The sequence below is a fragment of the Hydractinia symbiolongicarpus genome, chromosome 14 (genome assembly GCF_029227915.1).
Source record: "Hydractinia symbiolongicarpus strain clone_291-10 chromosome 14, HSymV2.1, whole genome shotgun sequence".
Lineage (NCBI taxonomy): Eukaryota > Metazoa > Cnidaria > Hydrozoa > Anthoathecata > Hydractiniidae > Hydractinia > Hydractinia symbiolongicarpus.
In genome coordinates this window covers 6,070,536-6,084,272 of record NC_079888.1, presented here as the reverse complement: position 1 = coordinate 6,084,272, position 13,737 = coordinate 6,070,536, and the positions used below count along the sequence as shown (strand labels likewise).

Genomic DNA, 13,737 nt, shown 5'->3' with positions numbered 1-13,737 from the left:
TGACGTCTGTCTGAGGTTGATCTACTTGAAATATTTCTATTACAAGGAGAAACTCGAATGCATACGATATTATTAAAGATCCTACAACACTGGAAAAAATGTATTAGAATTTCATTTTGAGCTCCTCCTTTTCCCCAATGTCAATGTTAAATATGGTATTTGCCTAATTGACGCTTGCAAAAGTACTCCAGGAACCTTAGAAGTAAACAACATTGACTTTGGGGGAAAAGGGGGACAGTTAAAAGGAGTTATGACACCAAAAATAAGGAAAGAAGGCCTAATGGGCCGTTTTATCATATTTTTCAAAAATATTTTTTCCGGGGTTGTACATTCTATATTGGGATTCAAATCGAACAGTTAATGAAGAACATTCTTCGGTTCATTACAGAAATTAGCAATGAGTTTAAGTGGTTTAAGATGGTGTCATTTTCTAATCTGATAAAATGAAATAAACTGTGGTGATTTCGAAGAGATTGGTGCAACTATTCCAGCTGGAGTATATAGTATCAGCTCCACTGAAGTTAAAAATAAACAGAAAAAACAAACGAAATCATTAAGAATCACATTTACGGTTGCTGGAAAGGAGGAGAACAAAATGTTTTGTTGCAAAATGAAACGTGAGCCGATGTCACGATGCGCAAGCCTTAGCAAGTGGTGAGGCAGCAAACTGGATCTTGTATGAAGCCAGTTTAGCTACGTTTATGTAATTGATGAAGGTGCCCTGCTTTATCGCGAGTGTGTTGAATAAAAGAATCAATATTCTAGCTTGTTAACACTCTGGATTATGCAAGCAGGTAATACCCTAAGTGGGTAAAAATAAGGGAAAAAGTGATTAATTTTTACGGAGGTGACTAAAAGGGTTCCCCGTGTAAACTTGTCCCCGACTTTTTTCCTTAATGAAGTACGGGTTTTCAAACATTCTGATTGGCTTAGCACTCTTGACCACGGACCGATATGCACCGGTATTGCTCGTGTCGTCAAGAAAAAATGGTTAACAACTAGTTAAATCATTTTTTAAGTGGGTCCTTCAGCTTCTTGCTTAACTCAATCAACAAAAAATTGTCAAAGCCCATGTCATTCTTGACCTACTATTTGAAAAATTTACTTCGATATTCGTTGTCTCTAAACGTTAAGTCGCACCAAGTCGTTCCCTTACTTCCTTGTTACCACACACACACCAAGCGAACCAAAAAAGTATTTTAGGTAAATCATGAAGATAAAGGACATTATGTTTGTGAAACCTAGCTTTTAAAACCTTAGCCGAACTTCTGATTATGTTGTTTACACAGGTTAATTCCATTGGGACTTTCAAATGGTTATAATTTTCTGTTTCCAGACAGCCCTTTCGAGATTTATCTCAAGTAAGCGAAATTTTAAAACCCTCATTTGTCGTTTAAATTTTTTTTCCATACTTGACGTTTATTGACAAATACAATAATAAATCTCTGCACGCTCAGTCGGCACATGTAGCAACGAGGTCCCACTTCAAAGTGGCCACAGAATTTGGTAAAAGAAATTCCATGACTTTTCCATGGCTTTTCCCTGACTTTTCCATGACCAAAACCGTTAAGAAAAATTAAACCCCTAAATTAATCAATTATCAAACAAACCATAAATTTCATTATTTAGAGAACAACTTTGCTGAAAAAAGTACAAGTACTTTTTTCTACATGATGAAAAACAACAAAATCGAACATATATATTCATACAGAATATTCATATAAAATCAAAATTTAGAAAAAAATAGACTAGAAAAACAACAAATATCAACTAATAACCTATATAGAGTGTGAGCATTGACGTTACTTTTCTTTCTGAAGATCCTTATATAGCTTCTTCACAGCTTTATCTAGTTCAGCTATGTTAGCTTTCTTTTCGGTGACCTTCCTTCTAAAAGCATTTGCTTTAACTAAAAAGTCCATGTTCTCAGATTCCTCAGCATTGTAGCAGAGTTTTTCAATATCCCTGTTCAGTGCATTGATGGATGAGATTAATCTTTTCTTATAGTTTTTAACATTGTTGATTTCGTCTGTTATTGATTTTCTTTTGTTTGATTTCTTGTCTTCGTTGACTTTTCTTTTTTGGTCTTCCAGGTGTGTTCCGTATCTTTGTCTGGCAGCTTTACAACTTTTCAACGGACCCTTACTCAATTGATACTCATGCAAATCCACACTGGATGATTGTAGGTGGTCATATACAACTCTTTGGCTAACGATAGATTTCTCTTGAAGATTCTCAATCAACAGTTCTTTATTGATACTAAATTCCCGTTCAACAGCAGTTTGACTGTGTGATAATGTGAAGATCACTTTACAGATGTCCCATAACGCTTTTTGATCTTTGAAATACGGCCTTAGGAAATCATCCACTCTTGATTTGCTGAAATCAAATTGCACAAACTCTTCCTTAGTAGGTGCGTCGAGCGATGATAAGAATTTCTCAAGCTCTTCTTTTGCCAAAACTGCCACAGAAGGCAAAACATGATCAACCTGATGAAGCTTTTCAACCAGAGATATAAACTGACTTGTAGCTTTCTGTTGGTTCTGTACCATATTGACTGGTGATAATGAGGAGAAGCATCGAACGATAAGATACTTCAAGGGACTTCTCTCTTGTAGCTTCAATATCAGATTAGCTAGAAAAGCCACACAATCTTTTCGGAACTGATGTTTTGCCCCATCTGTTATCTCTTTTGACCGCAAGATAGCCTTTACAGCTGTGCCTGTGTTCACCATGTCAACTGGCAATCGATTCTGGACCTCCTCAACATCAATGTTAATAAGTTTACGAGGAGTATTCGCTTCAGTCATAACCTCCTTACGAATAAAAAGGTTCATGATTTTTCTAGTCATTCCCTCAAGCACATCACTCAAGAAAGGAGCCATTGGATTATCTGATTGGAAAGCAACCAAGTAACATTTCAGGGTCGTTGCAATATTCTTGAAAAAGGTAAACTTTGCGACCATAAGTTTGTCCTTATAAGCAGCCAATAGAACATCATAGGATTTGCACTTTGGCTGTTTGCTTTTGCTGAGACTCCCCCAATAAGACATAACTTTGACAACATTGTCCCACAATTCAGTTGCTCTTGCTGCTACGTCCTCGTCCTCAATCCATCTTGTGGCGCAAAATCTGTGAATTAAATCAAATATTACCAAATTGTTGTTGTTGTTGTTGTTGAGTTTAAAAGTTCGGGGACCTTCCAGTTTGTCTTGGGACCATCCATAGATAGCTGAATCATGTTTTTAAAGCATAACTCCGACAACGAGTCCTTCAATTCAGTGACAAGATTTTCTGCGTTTAGTCGTTTTATAAATCTTGAATCTAGATACCTTGTAATGACTACATTCTCAGATTCGTTCCAAAAACGTATTTGAATGTCCATTTGGTCATCTTGGACTACACGATTTAAAAATTCATCAAAAGACACAACAAAATGAGATGATGCTTTTATCGAGTTCAAAAGTTCTTGCTTGAAATAAGGAGCTAAGCCAAAGTTAATGAGATATGTGCACTTCGTTTTACCAAGTTTAAAATCTTTGGCAATGTCACTGTCGTTGAACATTACTTGGGACTTGACAACGTTCAAAGCCCAGAGGATCTTGGGGTAAAGCACATTGCTTGATACAATGAAAGATTCGATTGTTTCCCTTGGCTCAGCTTCTTCAGGAGCTTTCAATCCGCTTAAAAAAGTTAGCTTTGCTATTTTGGACATTCTGCAAATGTTTTTTTCCAGTGCTGTGGCTAATGACTGCACCGATCCCCATGTTGCTCAAGTTAAAATCTATATCACATAGTTTACATCTGGCTGATGTAACTGACTTGTCACTCTGTCACCATGCCTTGAATCTGTCATCTTTAAGCCACTGCTCATTAAACCAGCAAATTTTCTTTAAGGACATTTTCTACATGTTCTTATACTATCAACTGAAACGACAAAAAAATGCTGTTTTTAGACTTTTAAGGAACACTATTTCTATTAATAAATCTTCTAAAACCAGAGCTATCTGTTGCATTCAGAAAAACTATTCGAAACATGACAAATAATTGATAAAACTTCCTGAATAGTAGTAATGAATACTAAAACATTAAAGAAAACTCAATGCAAATACCACTTTTACACAAGGTATATGGCAAGGTGATCTTTACTTTCTAAGAACAAATATATTCCTGTCCCATGCTACAAGCTAGAACTATGCTAGGACTCCCTTCCTTAGAAGAAACATTGATTGAAATCGATTTTACCACACAGATTACATCAATATGTTATCATTGCTTGTAAACTAAACAGTCACATGACATAATGTATAATAAAACAAATTTATAATATAATAAAACCAAACACAACTATGTTATATTGCAACAAAGCTTGACAATGAAACTGTTCAAAAAATTGAAATTAAGTTTTCTTGAAATTTATGCTACAAAATATAAACTGCAAAAATATTTAGCCAGTCAAAAACTTAGGTTGTCAAGGAAAAAAAGTTCCATGACTTTTCCATGAATCTTTCGTGAAAATCCTGTTTTCCATAACTTTTTCCAGACCAAATAAAATTCCATGACTTTTCCATGATTTCCAGAAATTCCATGACTTGTGGCCACCCTGCACTTCTTATTTTTTATTTTTATTAAACTTAGACAATTAACAAATTTAATAATAATCGATTACCCCCGTGTTGTACCGAAAATATCGCCCTCGTTTATTGCATCGATATTAAAAGCTCGGTCAGCACCTTGACCTCGGGCGATATTTTGCGGTACATTCCAGGGTGACCAGTTAATAATGTATTAAAATTACAAAAAGCTATGGTCAGTATGTACGAAAGGACTATGAAATGTGGCATGTAGTTTTTTGATCGATGTAAAAGAAAAAAAATAGCAAAACACACACAAAAAAATGTAGCGCAATTGATAAAGATGTTGTCTCTCTCTTTAAAAGACGATAGAAACGTGGTGATCAACTTCTCTGTTGATACAGATACCACTATCTGTTAGACATGCGTTGAATTTGTCTACTGCAGGTAAAAAAGTAGTGGTTTTAGTGACCGATGACACGAATGTTGGTGATGTCATCATCTACCATTGGTAGTATAAAATCAAAAACATCTTTCACCAGCACAGGTGAAAGGCCGGAGTATTCCATTTTTTTTTCCAAGGTTCGAAACAATTGAGGATGACATTCTCCTTATTTAATGTCAGGATGCTACACAACGCCAGCACCATATACAGTAAAGGAAGAAAAAGGTTTTGAAATGTTATCTATCAAAGGCTATGCAAGATATCTTGGCAGAACAAAATAAGATAGAAGAAGCTGCTGTGAACTGCTTTGTGGATTCTTGGAAATATGATAAAACTCGCTATGTAAGAAAGGTGCCTTTGACGACTCTGAAACCTTACTTTGATTTATTAAGCCATGCTTTTTATTTAATTAATAAATTTTTAAATTCTATTGCCAGATTTACAACCAGCTAAATTATAACCTTCAAACTTTGCTGCATTCCGTCATAGACTCCGCGTTTACCTAGTTATTGTCATTTTAAAATTTAAACAAAAGTATTCATAAACTCTCACACATACTCAAAAAATTAGCATTAATGTAAAAAAAGTAAATGATCTATCATTTAGATTATATGCTGAACGGATCTTTTAAATTTACAGAAGAGAATTGAGGACTGAAAACCTGCAGCAACAAAGGTTTATGACGAGATGAATTCATTATTTCATTGTTTTATCAAATTGTTATGACATTGGTGTTAAAAATGCAACAAGAAAAGCGGGTAGTTAGCAGTCTGGTAAACAGAAGCACATATAAAAACAAAGTACATGAAGACATGAAATGCAGGTACCAAGTGTTCAGTAGAGATAACTAAAAAGCAGCAAAATAGCCAGTAACTTTATTCACATCACATATATAATACCTACCTCCTAGATAATACATAAATACACATATAACACACTATTCAAATGTTTTCTTTGCTGTTGAGCAGCTACTGCCTCTTTAGCTGAATCAGTCTGGTAACAACATGCCGATGAATCCGTTAATGAAGAGAAGGAGACTTAAACTTAGCACATCAGACTATTCTCTTTATTTGAATATTGCTGGTGCATTTTATTTGTATAGAAGCCAGCTTTCGGTACTTGTTAAGTGGTTGACCACTAAGTGATTTAATGTTTATTTTGGACAGTACGCAAGTGCAACGCGCTGTTCCATTGACAAAAATAGTCAAATTTAGTTGAAACTTTTAATAAAAAGGCAGCAAATAATGGAAAGACAAAAACACTAGCAGCATATTTTATTTCTGTTCTTCAAGCTAAAAACAATAGGTATATTGTATAGAACAACAGAAAACTACCCTGTTTAAAAATTAGTATTTCTTTAAAGAAAATTTGTGTAGAATGAAAAAATAGCATCTAAAATAGTTCGAATAATCCTGCGAAATTTCTTATAGCGAACAACGCGCCCCAGATCTGAAGTCAAAAATAACGGACCCTACCCTAATTATATGTTTTTTAAAATTTTTGATATTTTTACTTCAGGGTCATATTTCAAAATCATTGAATTGTGTGTATTAATTTTTAACTTCAACCGGTATGTGCAAATGCTGTTTCGGTGATATAAATGTTATGGTCTAAATCTTCTAAATTCTTAATTAGGACCAAATTAAAAAACTGTTGTAACAGGTTGTTTGTTCGCTACATGAATCTGAAGATTTCACATTTTGTCAAGTTTCAGGTGAGGATCTCAAAACTCATTTTGTTTGAAAAATTTTAGAAATAGCTGCGGTACAACAAAAGAAAACTATTCGAGAAATGTATATATTCTCACGAAACTTAAAAGAAATTTAAAAGTTTGATTCACGAAATCGCAAAATTATATTCCCGCAAAAATATACTTCATAAGGTAGTCAAAAGCATAACTGACAAGTCAAGAGACTTTTCGTTTTCTCCCTGATTTGTTTATCATGACCAGCGGCGGATAAGCCAAGTAGATAACATGCGCAACAATGATTTTCTATTAAGACGAAACAAAAAGTAGACAATCCCGAAAAAAATTCAACCTTGTTCCCAGGGCAATTTTTTTTGCTTTTTTGATATACGAGACAGCGCGAAAAAGGCCCTGGAACAGGATGGTCACATGATCGATTATAGTTTATGATAATTATACCAAGAAATAATTTATGAACAGATTGGGTCTGAGATAGCAATCTGGTTGTTTTCTCAAATTCTGTTAATTATGAAGAAAAAAAACTAATTTATGCATAACAAAAAGAGCGGCAAAACAATATGAAAGCTTCAGTGCAAGGGAAACGCAAGAATGTTTATGCTAATTTTTGGATTTATTTTTCTAAAAAATAAAATATTTAGCTTTGTTAGTGTAGCTTAACGTGCAAAGGAACCTTAAAAGTATTTAGTTATGCAATTAGAGAGTGTTGAAGCAAGTTTCTGTTTTTTACAGTGCAGCTGGGGCAGATTTTTGTGCAGGATGCAAGGTGTGACAAAGATTTGTTTACGTGTGATGTTAAGGTGGTGTTAGACTTTGGTATGACGTTAAGGCACCACTTACAAAGCATTAAAAACACAATAAAGGCTATTTAAAAGCTAAATTTCAACAAAACTAGTACATTGAGAAGTAAAACAAGAAATATTTTTCAAGACATGGCTAGAGCTAATAATAATAATAATAATAATAATAATAATAATAATAATAATAATAATAATAATAATAATAATAATAATAATAATAATAATAATAATAATTATAGCGATAAGGTGGAATAATTCGGACCCATTAGTAAAAGGGGGAAATAAGTGAAGGAGAAAGTAATTGAGCAAAATGCGTCGTTTTTTTTAATTCTTGGCGTTTCCAACTATACTTTATATCATTTGTGTGAGCTGAAAAATGATCCGTGATGAAAATATTTTCGTTTGGTCCGATATGTTCCACCATTTTATATACGCGTGCAATCGCTCCACGGAAAGATTTAAACTGTTGTTATTGTATATTTTTGTTCATTTATCCTTTTGCAATTTTAATTAAAAAATGATTTCTTTTGGTGGCAGGTATATTATTTTAAATTTTTAAGGTAGCCTGAAAAACCCAGCAAACTTCTTGAAGGGTCGTTTGAGAACAACTTGCACGAGAAAACGAAAACTTGTTATTAGTATGCTGCAACATATGTCCTAAAATTCTGATCTTCTGTGGAGATGTGAACGTTGGGAGGATGTGAGATGAAATATTTAAGTTATGTACTAACTTTTCTCTTAAGTTTTATCAAATGCAGATAAAAATTCGCCCACAATTTGGAATAAAAAAGTTACGTTAGTCCGACATGTTCCACCATTTGATACCCATTGTTTATGTACACCAAGTTGTCATTTAAACGGCTTGTCGCAATGATTGTTTTAGTATGGCGTGCCAACAATCAATGAATTTTTAAACTTGATCCCGCGAAAATTCTAGTCATTTTCCATGTTGTTGCTGAAGAGAAGATTTGTGCGAGTTTTTTTGTTTAGTGGTATAGCTAGCTATATATTTGTTTTGCCGTTTGTTATTGCTAATTTTTATAAGCTATCACATTTTCTGTTACTTTTGATTTTCTAAGCATAGCCAAATTTAGCTAGCTTAAAAACTTTATTCCAATATTTAAATTGACAAGGCAACGAAATTTTTACTCACAAGAGTATAAAATTTTCTAGTTTGTTTTGACCTAAAATATATAAATTTCAAATATGATTTTATATTAGAGAGAGCGTGAAATAGTATATAGTATTTTATATATATATAAAGACGAATTTCATTGTTAACATTTTCAGTGATAGCTAGCTCTTTCATCTGTAGCTAGCATTTTGTGGTAGGGAAAAACAAGGGGGTGCTAGAGGTGAAGCAAAGTAAAAGTTAGTCTATTTCTTCACACAAATGCATTCTTAAGGACTCCCAATTCAAAATAAATCAGAAGGCTTCAACCTAAGCTCGATTCCCACTGTGATGTAAGTGTGTTTTAAGTATGTTTTAAATAAGATTTTAAACGAGGGTGTCGATAAGCCGTATACGCCGTAAAAAGTGCGGGCGTTTTCGGGCAAGTTCGGCGTTTTGAAAAAAATATAAGGATTCGCCTGAAAAAACCCGCATAGGCCCGAATAATGCCCCAAAAAGAAAAAAAACCAGACACTAATGTGATTCAAAAAAACTATAAAAATTAAAATAAACTTACATGTTGTAATGAAGTTCTTAAAAGAACTGTTTTTGATGGTTTTTGATAAAGTTTACTTTATAAATAACTTATATATAAACTATATTAACTCCTTTCTCTTCAAGCGCCTTCTTCCCAAATATCGTCCGCATGGTTTGTTACAAGGAATTGCATTTCGGGAATGTTCCGGGCGATTTCGGGAAAGTGCGGGCGATTTCGGGGGGCAAACGCCAATTTTATTCAAAAAGTTGCCCGTATATATGCGGCCGTTTGCAGCTTATCGGCACCCTCTTGATTTTAAAGTTAACGCATAATGTGAACATGTTCGTTTTTAAAAATTTTCCGCTTAAAATCTGTTTAAACCACAGATAAAATAAAACCTTAGATCAAAAAATTTTGATATTGGGGTTTAAAGTTTAAAGGCGCCGACAAATGCTGAAGGAGTTTTCAACGCTTATAGGGCACATTTTGTGCATTTTCACGCTAAGACAAAAAAGAGAATAAAAAATGGCAGAAAAAAAAACTAAGTTTGGTACAAGAAGAGAATCTTAGCGTACTTATTCGCCAATATCCAGTGATTTTTGATAAATCACACAAAGACCTCCCTTCACCAAATCCTAACATCTTTTTTCCTGCTAAGCAAATACTATAGCCAAGGAGGTTACCGCTGAAAAGTAAAACAACGACACACTGGAATCCATCTTTTTGAAATTAGTAAGGTAGCTATAAATAATTGATTTGTAGATAGCATGCAAATTGTTGCACTATTACTAAAAAGTATCTTAAATAATATGTAGCATATCTGTGATCTACTCCAGCTGTTGTCTATTGTCTGTTCTTTAAAGTGCACAAGTCTCGGTGCTGGTGAAAACGGTAATATGGTATCCTGCAGTGTTGCCAGTCGAGAGAAAAGTGAAATCATGGAATTAGGATTTTCATGTAATATAAAGATATAGCTAACTCTTAACTTTTACCAGTTTATGGTTTAATGTAGCTTATTTTGGAACGTTTTTGTTGATACTATGTAGAATGCAAACATTTCATTTATTTGACTTTCTTGGTGTAATTTAAAGGACGTAGAAAAAAGCCAAAAGCTTTTATTAACTGTGGTAGCTGTTATTCACATGTGCAGATCTATTTCGAGGAATTGTTTGGTATTGCAACATGATCAAAATTAACTCAACTGCGACTTATAAATATTTTGGCATATTTCTAATATTTCTATTTCAATATTTCTATTTCGAGGAAATTAAAGTAGTAGAAATAAAGGAGGCCTATCAATAAGGTGAGAGAAATTGCTTATGCAAGGGCTCCCCCAACTTTTCTGGCTGAGCAATATCAATTTATCTCACATGGAAATTAATGGAGATAAAATAAAATAGATAAAAAAGACTTAAGATAAAATATGCGTTTATTAACTTATTCACCCTGTTTAAATTATTGTAACCCTGGGGGATCAATTTATTGCTCTGGTGTTATTTTCTTATTGATAGGCCTGATAAAGGTAGGGACTTAAATGGAATCAGCATGTAAATGTAAAGGAGTTGAACAGCGTAACTGAATAATTGCGAATAATAGAATTAATTTACATAAATTTAAATAAGTTGAAAAAGCAATCGTGGAGACAAGTTATTTATATATTGCGCAACTATATGATGTGTTAAGTTATATACAAGTTATGTATTTTTAAGGAGGTTCAGGCACTTTGTGTGTGAAAAAGTGTAGCAAAAAAAAAATAGTACTATTCAGATAAGTGGAGACATTTATATACTGAAAGTTTATGCTATATATTTAGATCTAAATATATACTAAAGAGAAGGAGTGGTAGCCGGTGGTTGGGTTAGTAAGTATTTATTATAAAGCGGAAAAGCCAGCCGTAGGTTTTCGTATTGGTTTGTCGTTACATTCTCTGCTTAGATTTAAGTAGAGGAAAATGACATTGATTTTTTATCGTGTTAGAAATTGAAACTTTTTTATATCTTAAATACATACACATGATACATACGCATAATACATATTTGTTTCTTGATTATTTTTTTTCAACTACACATTTTTTTTTCTATTTCTACTAAATATTTCTTTCCATTTTGAATAAGGGTAAACAAAAGGACACCGTGAGTTTTTCTATACGAGATAGCAAAAATAAGATCTGAAAAATATTCTCATCGCAAAAGTTTTTTTATAGCTATAAACAAGCCATTGTTAACATTGTATTTCACGAATGTATTAGCTTAAGGAAAGTAATTTGTTATTATATAGTTTTTCATTTTTAGACATGCACAAGTATTACATACATGAGCATCGCATACATGGACATTACATACACGACTATTACATATATCAGTGTTGCATTTTTGGTCACCTTTCATATAATGTAACAACTCGTATCTCTAAAAACGCTTAGTTGTATTTTATGTGAAACTTTGCATATTGTATAGATATTATATTATGTATATTAACTTTTATGTTGTACTTCTGCCATTGGAAGATGTTTTTACCTAAAGTATACCTACACCGTTATCCCTATTCTCGAATATATTAAATTAGTGTAGCATCGACCACATCTGCCTAAAAGTCGAAATTATTAAAAACGAATTCACTGTCAAATTATCTATTAAAATACGAATTAGCTGGTTTTGAAGAAAATATAATTGAATATATGGTGTTTGGTATTGCAACATGATCAAAATTAACTCAACTGCGACTTATAAATATTTCGGCACGGTTGTATAGATCAAAACTTTGACATGGATAAGAACTTCCACTTAACCTACAAGAAAAGAAAGCAAGAAAGTATCGAAAATACGATTGTTGGAAGCATCTAGATCCTGTTTAACGAAGGAAGAAGTGTTTTTGTTACGTTATGTTAAGATCTTAACTGTTTTAAGACAATAACTGGGATTGACTGATCGAGAACAATTAATAGAAGAGTAGCAGTAATGTCGGATGAGAAACACGAGTTTTTTCTTTACATATATAACCACACTATCCGTCCTTTTTTTACACAACATTAAAAATATTTTGAATACATATATTTATATATATGTGTGTATTGGGTTTTGTTATCAGTACACAATATAAAAGAAATAAATTATTACTGAACTGTATATCATTCACCCTAATATTCACCATAAATACTTACATAGTTACGTAAAGTTTGTATGCACTACTAATTGTATCATGTATTTACCATTACAAATTGTGCTCTATAAAGAGGGCAGTTTTAAAATTACCATGCAATAGTTCTATTATGCAAGTAAGTAAACTGCTACATAAGTGTGTCTTAAGAACCTGTATTTAAAAAAAAAATTAGGCTGGATTTTGTCAAAAACTTGAAAAAGTACCAGCCTGGTCTCTTACATAGTTTATACTTAATCAGACAGAAAGTGGCGAATGGAATTTGAAATATTTCGCTTAATTTAAGTTTTTACGAGATTGGTTTTTGGATTGATCTTTAAAATATACAGGTGGGACAGAAACACTGTTCCATTCTCATATAATAGCAAAAAAAATAATTCCTTAGAAAGTCTGGCTTAAAATAATTTTGCTAAAAGTAAAGTATGAACGAAATGGATTAATAAAAGAAACCTGCCAAAAAAATAACCAATTGCTGCAATACACCGCATTAAAATAAATTAAATCTCGTTAAGTTTGGATTCCTTTCACTAATTTCCTTCTTTTTGATTCCTGAAAACTACGTTTAATACGCATGCGAGTTTTAACTTAGCGGTCTTTATTTCGTGTCTGTTGCATAACAGCTCTTTCAAAACAATATAAATTGATAAATAAATTCCTCCTAATCCTTTTTTTATTTATGTATTTCTCGCGCGATATTGAGACTTGCCAACTTTGCGAAAATTAAATCTTGCGAAGTTTTATCTAGCAGTAACAAATTTTGGTTATGTCAGCACTTTTCCTGTGACGTCATCAGGACCTTTAATTTGCTCAAAATCCCCTATCTGCCTATAAAATTCAATTACTTTATTTCCATAACGAATTTTAACATAACGCATAAAAAGAGCTATAAATTGCTCGAAAATCTATTTTCTTCTATTTTAGTGCAAAATTTGAAATAATCGGGAAATTAGGTTAATCGCATGCGTATTATGAACAACTGTAACATAATTATTAAAATTTGCTGATTGTCATGATAAAATAATAAGGGGTAGAAATTTAAGAGAGATTTGCGAATAATGGGCACTATCTAATATTTTGAGAAATATGCGGCCTGAAAAATTCGCATGCAGGTGTCGGATGGATAAAAAAAGCTTTGTATTCTCACATGCAACATACTAAAAAAGATTTATGTAAAAAAGCGGGTTGGAGGTGGGGGTTATTATAAGTACGGTACAAAAGAGAATTCTTTTTTGAAGACGAAAAGTGTACCGTGAAAACGCTTTTCCACCGTGATAACACAGGCGTAAGGTTTTTTTCAACTGTTAAAGCAATGATTAACTATGCATGGTAATATTCTAAACACAAAAGTTGTAACTTCTAACTGTCTTTAAGGTTTTATTTTAAACTTAAAATAGTGAAATTTAATAAA

The 13,737-nt window shown here is 32.8% G+C and overlaps 1 long non-coding RNA gene across 1 annotated transcript; it reads left to right on the top strand.

Annotated features, from left to right (window-relative positions):
- Positions 1-8,474: 8,474 nt before the first annotated feature.
- On the top strand, positions 8,475-12,288 carry LOC130626112 (uncharacterized). Its single transcript, XR_008981807.1, has 2 exons — positions 8,475-11,030; positions 11,465-12,288. It is a non-coding gene; the product is annotated as an uncharacterized LOC130626112 (long non-coding RNA).
- The last annotated feature ends 1,449 nt before the right edge of the window (positions 12,289-13,737 follow it).